Consider the following 13,666-nt stretch of genomic DNA (forward strand, 5'->3'; position numbering starts at 1 on the left):
AAGTAAAAGGAGACCTTCATGGGAGTATAAGATGGGAGGAATCACAATACCAAAGAGCAAAGAAGAAAAAGACTTGGGAGTAGTAATTCAAGACACGCTATCACCAGAAAAACACATCAATGGAATATTTGGCTCTACATATAATTTGCTAGCAAATATCAGGGTGGCATTTAATTACCTAGACAAAGAAATGATGAAGAAAATTATAACACACATGATATGCCCCAAACTGGAATACGCAGCAGTGGTATGGTCTCCACACGAGAAGAAAGATATAAGGAAATTGTAAAGGATACAAAGAACAGCTACGAAAATGATACCTGAATTGGAAGACCTAAGTTACAAGGAAAGACTGGAAGAAATTGGATTACCAACACTGCAAGAAAGAAGGGAAAGAGGAGACCTGATAACAATGTTCAAATTAATAAACAACATGGAGAAGATAGACAGAGATGACCTAGTTGTAAAAGTGGAGGAAGGAGATAGACGTACAAGGGGACATATGAAGAAATTAAAGAAGAGTCATTGTTTGGGAGATATTAAAAAATACAGCTTTCCGCATCGAATGGTTGAAATATGGAATAACTTAATAGAAGAAGTGGTTGCGGCAAAGAGTGTGCACATGTTCAAAGAGAGATTAGATAAATTCGAGTATGGAGACAGGACTAATTGAGCTTTGGCTCGGACCCTGTACTATACACACACATACACACACACACACACACACACACACACACACACACACACACACACACACACACACACACACACACACACACACACACACACACACACACACACACACACACACACACACACACACACACACACACACACACACACACACACACACAAGAAAGATTAATGAGACTTAAGCCTCCACCATTACAAGATAGAAGAGAAAGAGGGGACCTGATTGCTATATACAGAGCTTTAAAGGATAAGGATCAAGTTGACAAAGAAGACTTATTTGTGTGGGACTCAAGAGATACAAGAGGACATGGAATGAAATTGAGGAAAACAGCAAGTAGAAGAGATATAGAAAAATTCAGTTTCCCAAATAGAAGCATATAAATATGGAACAACTAAGATGAAACAGTGGTACAAGCAACAAATATTCATGAATTTAAAGTTAAGCTGGATGCTTATAGATATGGAGACAGGACAGCACGAGCATAGCTCTTTTCCTGTGAAACACAACTAGGTAAATACACACACACACACACACACACACACACACACACAGTATTCATATACTTAAAGGAATAAATTGGTGACAGTTTCATTCCTTATGTATTGGCTGTTGGCATGCATTCCTGGTTGTGGATCTTCTTCAGTATATACATGATGGACATCATCTTCCTCCTACTCCTCAAATAGCTCAGGAACAGGTATTCGTCAATTTACACAACGATTATGCAATAATATGCAAGTGCCAGCTATCTTGGAGCATTTTTTTTGGTTCATATTGTAGTGACCCGCCTGACTGATGCAGACACCAGAATCAAGACTTAAGTATTCCAAATGTCTGTTCAACAATGTTTCAGATCTTGGCATGGCTTCTGTTGTACCTTTCTTCTCCACAGTTCTTTGGGTTGGAAATGGGGTGAGGAGAAAAGGTGTAAAGGGATGGCCACTATCACCTGCAATAAAAAACATGGATAACTTGTATTGCTCCCTTATAAACAGGTTACTACTTGGTATTTATTTCAGATCATGAATTAAAAATAATTTAATTACCTCAACAACTCACACAAATCAGGGTAAGGCACTATACATTAGATCATGAAATCAAAATAGCCTAAGGATTCAAGCACCTTAGTTACACACATGGAGGTGATGAAGACATTGTACAATATGAATGTACCAAATGAATGAAATTGCCCACTTCTCTATCAAAATACCAAGTGTTATACAGTACTTATTGAAATAATCATGGAACCAGATGTATGTAAGGATAAATGGTAAGATTATGCAATACTTACCCAAGAGATGGGTGTCTCCATAAATTCCAGCTTGGAAGCAATGTTTTAGTGGACAATTGTTCCATATATAGGAGTCATGGGTGCTGCCAGGGTACTTCACACAGTAGCTAGTGATCAGATGGTCTGTATTAGCTACTACTTGCAGGTTGAGGGAGTGGTATCCTTTTCTATTAACAAAGAGGTGTTCACTTACATATGGTACCTTAATGGGAATGTGTGTCCCATCAATAGTACCAATGACCCTTGGGAATCCACTTATTATATGAAACTTTTCTACTGCCCTATTGACTTCTTTCCTATTTCTTGGCATTTTTATCTCTGTTCTTGCCTTGTTAAAGAGCACACCTATGATTTGATCAACCACATGACTGACACTAGCTTGGGTCAATCCTGTGGTGTCATCAATCATGTTTTGGAAGGATCCACTTACTAAAAATTGCAATGTCACCAAGACTTGTGTATGTGTGGGAATGGCATGAGACTGTCTTGTTGGTCTTCCAATATAGGACTCTAGTTCCTCACACAGACTTATGATCCCATTTCAAGGAAATCTGTAATCCTGCAACAATTCCTCAACGCCAGTGTGTAGAGGATCTAATGGATCTCTATATCTTCTCTCGCATCGCAACTGATGGGCAGCAAGATCTATTATACACCATTAGTTATTTTGTAATATTCATTATGTAGCATTAGTTTTGTATGTAATAGAATCAAATCCCAATAATGTCACAAAGGTGTTTTCTCTTTTGTTTGTACATGCATTTCCAGTGTTGATAGTTTTAGGGATTCAAATGTTTATTGTTCCCTGGCCATGCCACTTCAACAATAGATGCAAAAGAGGTTTGTGCACTTTTATTCCCATGGATAAACTGTCATCGGACGAGAATGGGTCAGGCACAGGCAGCAGCATATAATCACCTCGTGACAGCCTTTTATGTACCTTTCAGGTGAGTGTATCAACAACAAAACACACAAACATAACAAGATCCACAAACAGTGCTTCCATTTCCAGGAGTTGGTTGACTGATCCCTCTGTTTTGATCTGAAATAAATAATATCATTTCAATGTTGCTTTTACTCAAATAAAGGGACAAATTTAAGGATTATTTTGTAAATAAGTACAACTAACGCTAAGGATGAAAACTGGGTACCCAGTATGTCCTAGTATAACCTGCTAACACACAACACCTAACTCCAACATACATGTTGTACATGTATGCAAAGATTTCATAGCTTAGTGAGAAGTTGATATACCTAATGATTAGTAGGATTCACCATCATTTTAAACTAACCAGACTTTTAACCTTAAACCTTACCTAACCTAACAAGGAAGAAATTAATTAGTGCAACTACAATATATATATATATATATATATATATATATATATATATATATATATATATATATATATATATATATATATATATATATATATATATATATATATATATATATATATATATATATATATTACTCATTGAGGGACTGACCAATGTGACCAAAGATAATGCTCCCCAAGAGTCAAATTGTGGCTTAATTAGTTCATTATTATAGCTACAGTCATCCACACAACAAAATCTATCTGCCAGATTTAGTACAGTAATATTCTTTTTTACTTCCTTCATGTCCATGTAAGAGGTAATTATAATAAAAAAATGTTCCAAGTCTGTTGGCATCTACTCCTAATCAAAATGTCCCAGTGCTGACATTGACCCAAGTCAATGTCAGCCCCAATTTTGAAAGTGTTGGTATTATTCTACTTTGTTGCCCATTTAACAGTAGTACTCCTCACACTTCTCATTCGTTAGATCTCATTACTCTATGCATTTTGAACTCCATATATGTGCATTGCAAACTGCTAGAAACACTACTAGCAATTTTTTAAAAGTTAGTGAGTTTTTGACAGCTCATGTCTGCCACAGGAGTGGCTGAGAGAGTTACAGTAGGGTATGATAAGTTAAGTTCAGTTAGGTTAGGTTAGGATAGGTTAGATTAGATTAGGTTAGATTAGGTTAGGTTCGGCTAGGTTAGTTAGGTTAGGTTAAGTTAGGTTAGGTTTGGTTAGGTTAGGTTAGGTTAGGCTACTGATTTACAATAAAAATGGTTATCAAATTCATTCAAAACACACCTAAATCTACCATGGCTGCCAAAAGCTCACTAACTTTTCAAAAATTGTTAGTGGCATTTCTAGCAGTTTGCAATACATGTATATGGATTTAAAATGCATAGAATAATGAGATCTAACCAATGAAAATTGTGAGAAGTACTGCTGTGAGACAGGTGCACTTGTAAAAATTTACCAGTGTCAAAGTGTGGCTTAATTTGTGGGTACATTATTACGGCTAATGTCACCTTAATCATTTCTTATAAGTATAAATTATACAATCTACTTCTTTTTCAATCATTGTTGTACTATTGATGCATATTTAACCAATAATTATCCTTTTTTATAGTTATATATTTCTATCCAAGAAACAACACCCCATCTCCGTAATGTGTCTCATAATTCATAATTCCCTCCATATATTTTTAGATTATGAAGATCTTTTCATCCAATGATTACATCTGAAATAGACAAATTCATTCCAGGACCGAGTATTAAGATAGTATTTAATGTAATTAGAAGCCAGAAGCATCCCACTCACCTTCACAATGGAGGTTCCTAAGGTGCCTTTGCTCCATTAAGGCAGCCTCCACCCAGCCTTTGAGGTAAGATGCTTAGGCAGCCATTTTAAATGATGGCGGTGCCCAGTCAGGGTTTTGAGTGTGCACCTTACCGAACAAAGGCAGAAAGGAAAGGCACCTTTGCCATGAAAGGCACCTTTTGCATGTGTAGAGTATCTGGGTCCTGCTCAGGCACTAAGCCCTGTGTACTGGGGACTCCCACCTTTTTGAGTCCTGCCCAGGCACCCCTTTTTCTCCTACTATTTTTCTCTTTTCACCCTTAATGTCCTCCAGAGTTTGGTGAAGATGAACCCCAAGACTTGCTTGATGGGGGCCATTAGATGGCTGCCTTAAACTCTCTGGATTAAGATTGGGCAAAAACTTGGACAGGAATAGAACACAGCACAGGGTATTTGTGATGGTTGTCAGCTCCTGGAATACTAAACTGAGCTGCCTAGGTAGGCTTCTTTTTACTATCTCTAGCTGTGGTTGCCAGTTGGGCTTTGTCCCCTTATAGGATTTACTCATTTACTCATATTACAGTGCAATACCCATGATCAGCCATGACAAGAATAGAAATAAAATGTCCTAATGCAAAAGAGAAAACTAAAAAGTTTAAATTATTAGAAATACTCTGTAAGAAGGAAGTTGATGTGACCAAAGTTTTTGATGCCAATGATGGATTTGTTGTATTTCTCCTCAGTACAACATCAACCTCATCTTTATTGCCAGTATCATGAGTGAACTTGAAGCACATGGATTTTCTATCATCATGCCGCCAGAACTTCGAGCCAAGAGAAGTATCATCATCACAAAACTGGACAAACTTATTTATGGAGATCAGAGGAAGAGATAGTAGATGAATTAATTCTATTCACAAACAACAAGACAGGATGGCCAGATGATCTCACAACAGACAGCCTACCCAGAGGCATTGAAAGTAAATATTTTAAAGGGATTTGTAATGTACTGGCCTTTTGAAATTACAAGAATAATTAAAGAAAATAAATAATAAAGCTCCAGGAGTAACCAAGATATCAGAAACTATACTAGAGCAATGCATACCAACCACAATTGCAAGACTTGTGGATATATACAATGCTTGACTCTCAGCAGGGGTACTTCCCTAAACCATTCAAAACAACTGCAGTACACATGATCCCCAAACCTGATAAAGACCCTAAAAACCTAAAGAATTCAGACCAATCTCTCTCCTTGAAGTGCCCAGGAAGATCCTAGAAAAAAATAATAACTACCAGACTCAATAGCCATTTAATACAGCATGACATCATAAAGGACAGGCAGAATGGCTTTTGTAAAAATAAAAGTACGAATACTGCTGTTGCAATGATTTATGAATCAATAGCAAAAGTGCTAAGTAATGAAAATCAGAGTTACATCATTATCAGAGATGTAAGTAAAGCTTTTGATAAGGTCTGGCATGATGGCCTAAAATATAAAATTCTGCAACTGCAAATTCCTCCTATAACACACAAAATACTCTGCTCGTTCTTAGACCAATGAGAAGTTAACATTACTATCAACAATGCAAAAAGTAAAGTCATAAACCTGCAAAGTGGAGTTCCTCAAGGAAGTGTCTTGTCACTCTATACACTAATGACACCAAATCTGGGTCCTGGATGTTTCAATATTATACATGCAGATGACATAACACAAGTAATAATAACAGCAAGTAAGTAAAAAAAATATGATTAAGCTACAAGCAGAAAGAGAAGTAGAACATATAAACAGATTTAAAAAAAATAGAAGATCCAAACTTGTGAAGAGAAGTTCAAAGTAATACCAATTGCTCAATATAAGGTCAAAGACCTTACAATAATTGGAAATATAATTAGATGTAAAGAGGGGAAAATACTAGGACTTAAACTAAAAAAACACCAGCCTACTTGCTTATACACAAAATAAAATTAATAAAACAAAGGCAATAATAGCTAATTTGTGGCAGTTTAGAAACTTAACAATAAAATTAAAAACAATGTTGATAAAAATTCTTGTAATTCCATTATTGGAATACCCAGCCATTCCACTAATAGCAGGAAGCAAGGCACAAAAATCAAATATGCAAAGGATAATGAATAAAGCATTAAGATTCATTTTCTGCAGAAATGAGGGATTAGGAGGAAGATAAAAGAAGAGCAAGTAAAAAGAAGAAAAATATAAATATATTACATAAAAACAGCAGCATGGATGGCCCATGCACTGTTATCTTCTACTTTCTTTCATATTTATTCTTCAAGTAGCTTCCTCACTACTCTATTCTACTTTCGTTCACCCCCACTTTCCTATCAATGCAACACAACGCAATGCAATGCAATCCAACACAAATCTATTTCTATATCTCCTAGTCTGTATCTAGCTTTTGTGTCCACATATATACTTTGCACTATGTTAACTATCATTATACTCAACTCAACCTTTTCTAAGTCTCTAGCTAGCATTTCTCTATTCACTTTATCATAAGGTTTCTCTATATCTATAAAATCTAAGTACAATTTACTACCATCCTTCATCTTTCTCTCAGTCATTTCATTCACCACAAACATGTTATCCTCTGCTTTCCTGTCCACCTGAAACCCATTCTGTTCCTCACCTAACACTCTAGCTCTCTCAGTCCATGTACACAATCTCTCATTCAACACTGTACCAAAGACTTTACATACTGTGTTCACTAATGCAATCAGCCTATAATTTTTCAGCTCATTCTTATTCTTGTATCCTCCCTTATACAGCAGAATCACCCTGCATTCATTCCACATTCTTGGCACTCTCTCCTCCTCCCACACTTGGTTAAATAACTCAAGTCATCCTATCAGTCACAACTTCCCCTCTATTCTTGTACATAACTCAGTCATCCTATCAATCACAACTTCCCCTCCATTTTTGTACATCTTATAAGGTATCTCATCTGGTCCTACTGCCTTCCCATCTTTCTGCTTTTTCACACATTTCTCCATCTCCTTCCTGCTGATTATTTCATTTAACTCATCTGGATCTTCCCTCTCCAGTGTCGCACATCCTTCTCTTATATCAGGTACCTTGCCTACACCACCAATCTCTTCCCAAAACTCTTTTATTGCCCTTCTCATTTCTTACTTATCTGTCACAACTACTCCATTCACCTTCAGGTTCTCCACATTCTCACTTTCAGGCATCCCCTCACCCCTCGGGAATATGCACCATTCTCGGCCACCTTCAATGCCTTTCTCTCTTAAGAACTGAATCACACTTCTCCCACACCCAACTTTAGCATTCATTATCTTTTGTTTCATCACTCACTGCTGGCTCACATATGCTGTCCATGGGTTCTGGTAATCATTTTCAGCCTCTTTACCCTCATATTTTCTTCTCAATTGCCTGCACACCCTACTGAGTCTCTTTTTCCCTTCTTAGCATTCCTAATCTCATCACTCCACCACAGCTTACATGTATGCTTTCTGGTATTCGTTCTTATGTACTCTATCTGGCTGGCTGCTGCATTCCTTACATGATCTACAAATCTATCATTCAGTTCATCCACACCATTCAGGCTTCCATCCTTCCAACTTCTCTCACTCATGTCTACCTGGAAATTCTCCCATTTTACATTTCTCAATCTCCACTTTCTCTCCTTACCCTTTGCATTCCTTCCCTCTCTTTCATACAACTTACATTTTAGCACCAGCATGTTATGGTTCGAGACAATGTCAGTCATTCCATACTCATTGATCCACATGCAGTCCACAATCTCATGCATTTTTCCATTCACTAGCATAGTCAATTGCAGACTCTTGATTCCTAGCACACCAAGTCACTCATCCTTCTGCCAGGATCTCATTCAAGTTTTCCACATCCATCTCATTCACAAACTCATCAAGCATCTCATTGTTCTTATTTATTTGCTCACCTAAGATACCTGTGTGCATTCATGTCTCCCATAATCATCATTCTCTCTCCTGCATTTATTCTCTTACGATCTTCCTCAATATACCATACTTTGCTGCTCTCATCCTAAACTGTCATGTAAACCACAATTACCACCAATCTTTCATACTTCCCATTCTCACCTGTCCACTCTACCTTTATTGCTAAAATATCCTCACTCATGAACAGTTTCCTACATCTAACTTTTCTGAAGTTCCTGTCCTTCCTATACAAAAAGGCTACTCCTCCTCCTACTCTTTCCTGAACTTTCTGTTTTTTTTTTTTTCCAGTCATCACATACTCACTGCCATCCAATTTCACATCATCCTTCAAATGTGTCTCAGTCATTCTGACTACATCAAAATGCCATTCATTTAGTTCCTTACACACATCCTCAAATTTCTCAGTACCCCATCCTCTTACATTCACACATCCAGATATGATGCCTTTTCTTCCCTGGTTGTTGACTTTTCTTCCATTCCTTGCATCCTCAGTCATTCTTCTTCACATCAGGTCTACACAGCACACCATCCGTGCCTTCACCCACTCTTGCAGTCTCACTCCCATCCTTGCATTGCCATCTGCATTAAGATGAACTCCATTCCTGGTGTAGAACCAATTCTCATCCAAGGTCTGGTCCAGGACTAGGAAGTTCACGTCCCTGCTATTCTCAGCCATCCACTTCATCTTTATCTTCATTATTTCTTCACACAGCCTCTCATTTGTTGTTTTTCTCAGCCTCTTGTACTCCATACTTTCTCATGGTCATCTCAGGATTCCTACCACTGCTACATATCTCTTCTTCTCTGCAGACATCACTGCATTCATCATTTCTTTCACACTGGCATCCACTCCATTTTCCTGTAGCTGGTTTCCACCACCCTGGACAAACAGCATGCCATCTTCCATTTTCTTGGTCTCTTGCTTGATAGAAATGGATGATGGTGCTGCTGGGATTGTGTGGGGAGATGAATGAAAGGATGATTGAAGCTGTGAAGGAGTTCCTGGAGAAAATGTGGTGTGCTAGGTGTAGGAATTAGTGGTGTGAAAGGTGGTGTCTGTTTTCTCTTTGCCACTTTTCTTTTTCATCTACAGGAATTGCTGATACAAATGTCTGGCTCAGAAGTAAATGTGGAGAATGATAAGATATGTGTGCTTTTTTATACAAATGATGTAGTGCTTATGAGTGAATTGGCAAATGAGCTCCAAAGTTTGCTAGATGTTGTAGATGGGTATGGAAAAGACTTTGGAGTTAGGTTTAGCAGTGAGAAAAGTAAGGTAATGATTGTGAATAGGTCAGAGGATGAAAGTAATGTAACAGGGAGAACTAGAGAGAATGAGTTAAAACAGGTACAAGAATACAGGTACTTAGGGATGTGGATGAGAATAAATAGGTGTGAAAATGCAAAGAATTTAAAGATAAGCTTATTGAAGCAATGGTTAGGTTGATTGGGAAGCATAGCTAGAATGAGAGTGAGTAAATTTGACTTGCCGAGAGAAGTATGGAAGAATGTTGCTTTGCCGAGCATAATGTACGGTATTTTTTATTTTATTATTCTTTTTTTTTATGTAGAAAATACACTGGCCAACGGCAACAAAAATCCAACAAAAAAAATGCTCACTGAAATGCCAGTCCCATAAAAGGGTCAAGGCAGTAGTCAAAAATTGATGAATAAGTGTCTTGAAACCTGCCTCTTGAAGGAATTCAAGTCATACAAAGGTGGAAAGTCAGAAGCAGGCAGGGAGTTCCAGAGTTTACCAGAGAAGGGGATGAATGATTGAGAACACTGGTTAGCTCTTGCGTTAGAGAGGTGGACAGAATAGGGGTGAGAGAAAGAAGAAAGTCTTGTGCAGCAAGACTGTGGAAGGAGGGGAGGCATGCAGTTAGCAAGATCAGAAGAGCAGTTAGCATGAAAATAGCGGTAGAAGACAGCTAGAGATGCAACATTGCGGTGGTGAGAGAGAGGCTGAAGACAGTCAGTTAGAAGAAAAGAGTTGATGAGACGAAAAGCTTTTGATTCCACCTTGTCTAGAAGAGCAGTGTGAAAAACTGGCAGAGACGTCTCAGAACACCTAACTTCATAGAAGCTGTTTTAGCTAGAGATGAGATGTGAAGCTTCCAGTTCAGATTATAAGTAAAGGACAGACCGAGGATGTTCAGTGTAGAAGAGGGGGACAGTTCAGTGTCATTGAAGAAGAGGGGATAGTTGTCTGGAAGGTTGTGTCGAGTTGATACATGGAGGAATTGAGTTTTTGAGGCATTGAACAATACCAAGTTTGCTCTGCCCCAATCAGAAATTTTTAGAAAGATCAGAAGTCAAGCGTTCTGTGGCTTCCCTGTGTGAAATGTTTACCTCCTGAAGGGTTGGACATCTATGAAAAGACGTGGAAAAGTGCAGGGTGGTATCATCAGCGTAGGAGTGGATAGGACAAGAAGTTTGGTTTAAAAGATCATTAATGAATAATAAGAAGAGAGTGGGTGACAGGACAGAACCCTGAGGAACAATGAACATCTACCACAGCAGCAATAGAACAGTCAGAAAGGACACTTGAGATGAAGTTAAAGAGAGAAGGATAGAAGCTGTAGGAGGGTAGTTTAGAAATCAAAGCTTTGTGCCAGACTCTATCAAAAGCTTTTGATATGTCTAAGGCAACAACAAAAGTTTCACCAAAATCTCTAAAAGAGGATGACCAAGACTCAGTAAGGAAAGCCAGAATATCACCAGTAGAGCAGCCTTGATGGAACCCATACTAGCAATCAGATAGAAGGCTGTGAAATGATAGATGTTTAAGAATCTTCCTGTTGAGGATAGATTCAGAAACTTTAGATAGGCAGAAAATTGAAGCAATAGGACGGTAGTTTGAGGGATTAGAACGGTCACCCTTTTTAGGAACAGTGTTACTGTATGTAAAGCGTATGTACCTCACATCATTATTCCTCGGCATTTATAAGTGAAATGTTCAATAGTTTTCTATTTGCATGAAAACGTGTAATATGTGTAAGTATCAGTATTCAATGCTATATTAAGCACCGAAGCCGATGCTCACTTGTTAGTAGTGTGGGGTTAACCTGCTGGTCGCCTGCGGGCATCACTCACGGCCAAGTTGCGCTCAGACAAAGACGGGCAGGATGGTGACCAAGGTAAATACTTTAATTTTGTAGTAAAAACTGATTGTCATAGTGCCAAGTTAATTGCATGTATTATTAATGAATATTGTAATATGTTGAAAGTGTTTAATATCAGTGTATAATGTTATTTTGTAAGAAATTGAGACCGAGAACTTGTTCGCAGTTCTTACGGTCATGCCTACCTCATCAATAAACGTGTCAGGGAGAACTGCCTTTCCTCGACCCTACGATGATGGGTGTGATCAGTAAAACAAATCACCTGAGAGCCAATTGATGCCCAGCCGGTGCGGCTACAGTAAGAACTCGACGTACAAGCAAGAAATTGGCTCCATGTGAAACCGTAGCAAGAGTGAGTCACAGGACAAGGGGACGCTGACGTAAGCCTATAGGTTGACCTCTGAGGCCCTGGGGTCAGCTCTACCCTTGACGACAACCACTCCCTTCTACCCGCTGTGCCTCGCCACCATTTTGTAGAACCCATGGTCACAGGCAAGAAAGTATAATAGTATGTATGTGCACTGAATTGAGTAGCCTAAGTGAAAATTACCCACAATTAGCTAGTATTAGAGTGGTAATTTTAATTCCTCTTTCAGTGTCTCAGTATTGACACAATTAAGTTGTTAGATATGTCTGATACTGGGGAAATTAATGCCGTAGATGGCCTTAGAGAAGGTGAGGGTGAGCAAGTGGACAGGGATCAAACTTGTAATGAAGAAGTTAGTGTCAGGGAGTGAGTGCTGACCGACAAAAGAAGAGAATATCAAGTCAGTGTAACCAAAGGAAGAGCAGAGTCCTGTAAGCATAAATGGAGCAGTGTTACCAGCAAAATTAAGAAAGGATTAAAAATTGTAATTAGCCCCTTTGAATTAGAGCCCATGTCAAGTGAAGTAATAGAGGCATTTCATCAGTATTATGTGGAATACACAAAACTAGTGGAACTAGAGCCAGAAAAGTCAGAGGAGCTAAATGAAGAGCTGGAACACAATCAACGAGTTCACCATGAAGTATTAGAAAGTATAGAATGTAAAAGAAAAGAGTTAAAGAATGACAAAGGATCAATTTGTTCTAGCAAACGGTGTAGGCATTCTAGAGTCTCATCTACTTCATCACGTTCATCAGCACAAAGAAAGCAAGAAGCAGCAGCAAAGGTAGCCAGACTTAGAAAGGAAATGGAATATCATGATAGTTTAGCAGAGGCAGAAGTTAGGTTAGCTAAGACAAAAGCAGAGGCAGAAGCAATGTTCTCAAAGAAAAAGAAAGAGAGAGATTTAGCAGTTGCTAGTGCAGAACTTAATGCTCTTAGCTTAGTTGAAGAAGAAGTAAAAATGCTTCCAGGTAATGATGAAAGTGTAGAGAAGCAAAGTTATCTTCAACAATACATAGAGTCACAAAATGAAATGAAAGCACAAGCAAATGCAAATCAACAAAGTGACAATGCCATGCCTCACAAATATGTTACATTCCATGACCCACAGGAACCTTCTTCTTGCAATAGAGATAATGAATTGATGACAAATGAAGTACATGGACAAATATTTAGTGAACCTCAGGTAATAAATCTCAACCCTACAGCTCAAAGTCTTGTACCAAGCTCTCATGGTCACACTCATAATGTTAACATGCCAAATGATTAATAATATGAGACAGAATCATCAATCCTTTTCCCATCCTGGGGGAACCTTTGCAATCAACATACCTGATCCCAAGTGGAGTCTCCCTCCAATAGAACCTAACACCTTTGATGGAGAACCCATGGAATTTCCAAGTTGGTTGAAAAACTTTGAAACTTATGTAGAGTCTAAAACTTCTATTGGTAGAGAGAGACTTGCCTACTTAGACAGGTATACAACTGGTAAGGCAAAGGATGCCATTAAAATGTTAATGCACTTTAACTTTGATGCTGACTATGTGCAAGCAAAGAAAATTCTTAGTGATAGATTTGGAAACAAAAGCATCATAGCTGAT

The 13,666-nt window shown here is 38.2% G+C and overlaps 1 long non-coding RNA gene across 1 annotated transcript; it reads left to right on the plus strand.

Moving 5' to 3' along the window:
- Positions 1-1,705: 1,705 nt before the first annotated feature.
- Positions 1,706-13,287, plus strand: LOC135104937 (uncharacterized). The gene is made up of 3 exons (XR_010270612.1): positions 1,706-2,932; positions 4,576-4,695; positions 5,354-13,287. It is a non-coding gene; the product is annotated as an uncharacterized LOC135104937 (long non-coding RNA).
- The last annotated feature ends 379 nt before the right edge of the window (positions 13,288-13,666 follow it).

The sequence above is a fragment of the Scylla paramamosain genome, chromosome 11 (assembly GCF_035594125.1).
Source record: "Scylla paramamosain isolate STU-SP2022 chromosome 11, ASM3559412v1, whole genome shotgun sequence".
NCBI classification, from domain to species: Eukaryota; Metazoa; Arthropoda; class Malacostraca; order Decapoda; family Portunidae; genus Scylla; species Scylla paramamosain.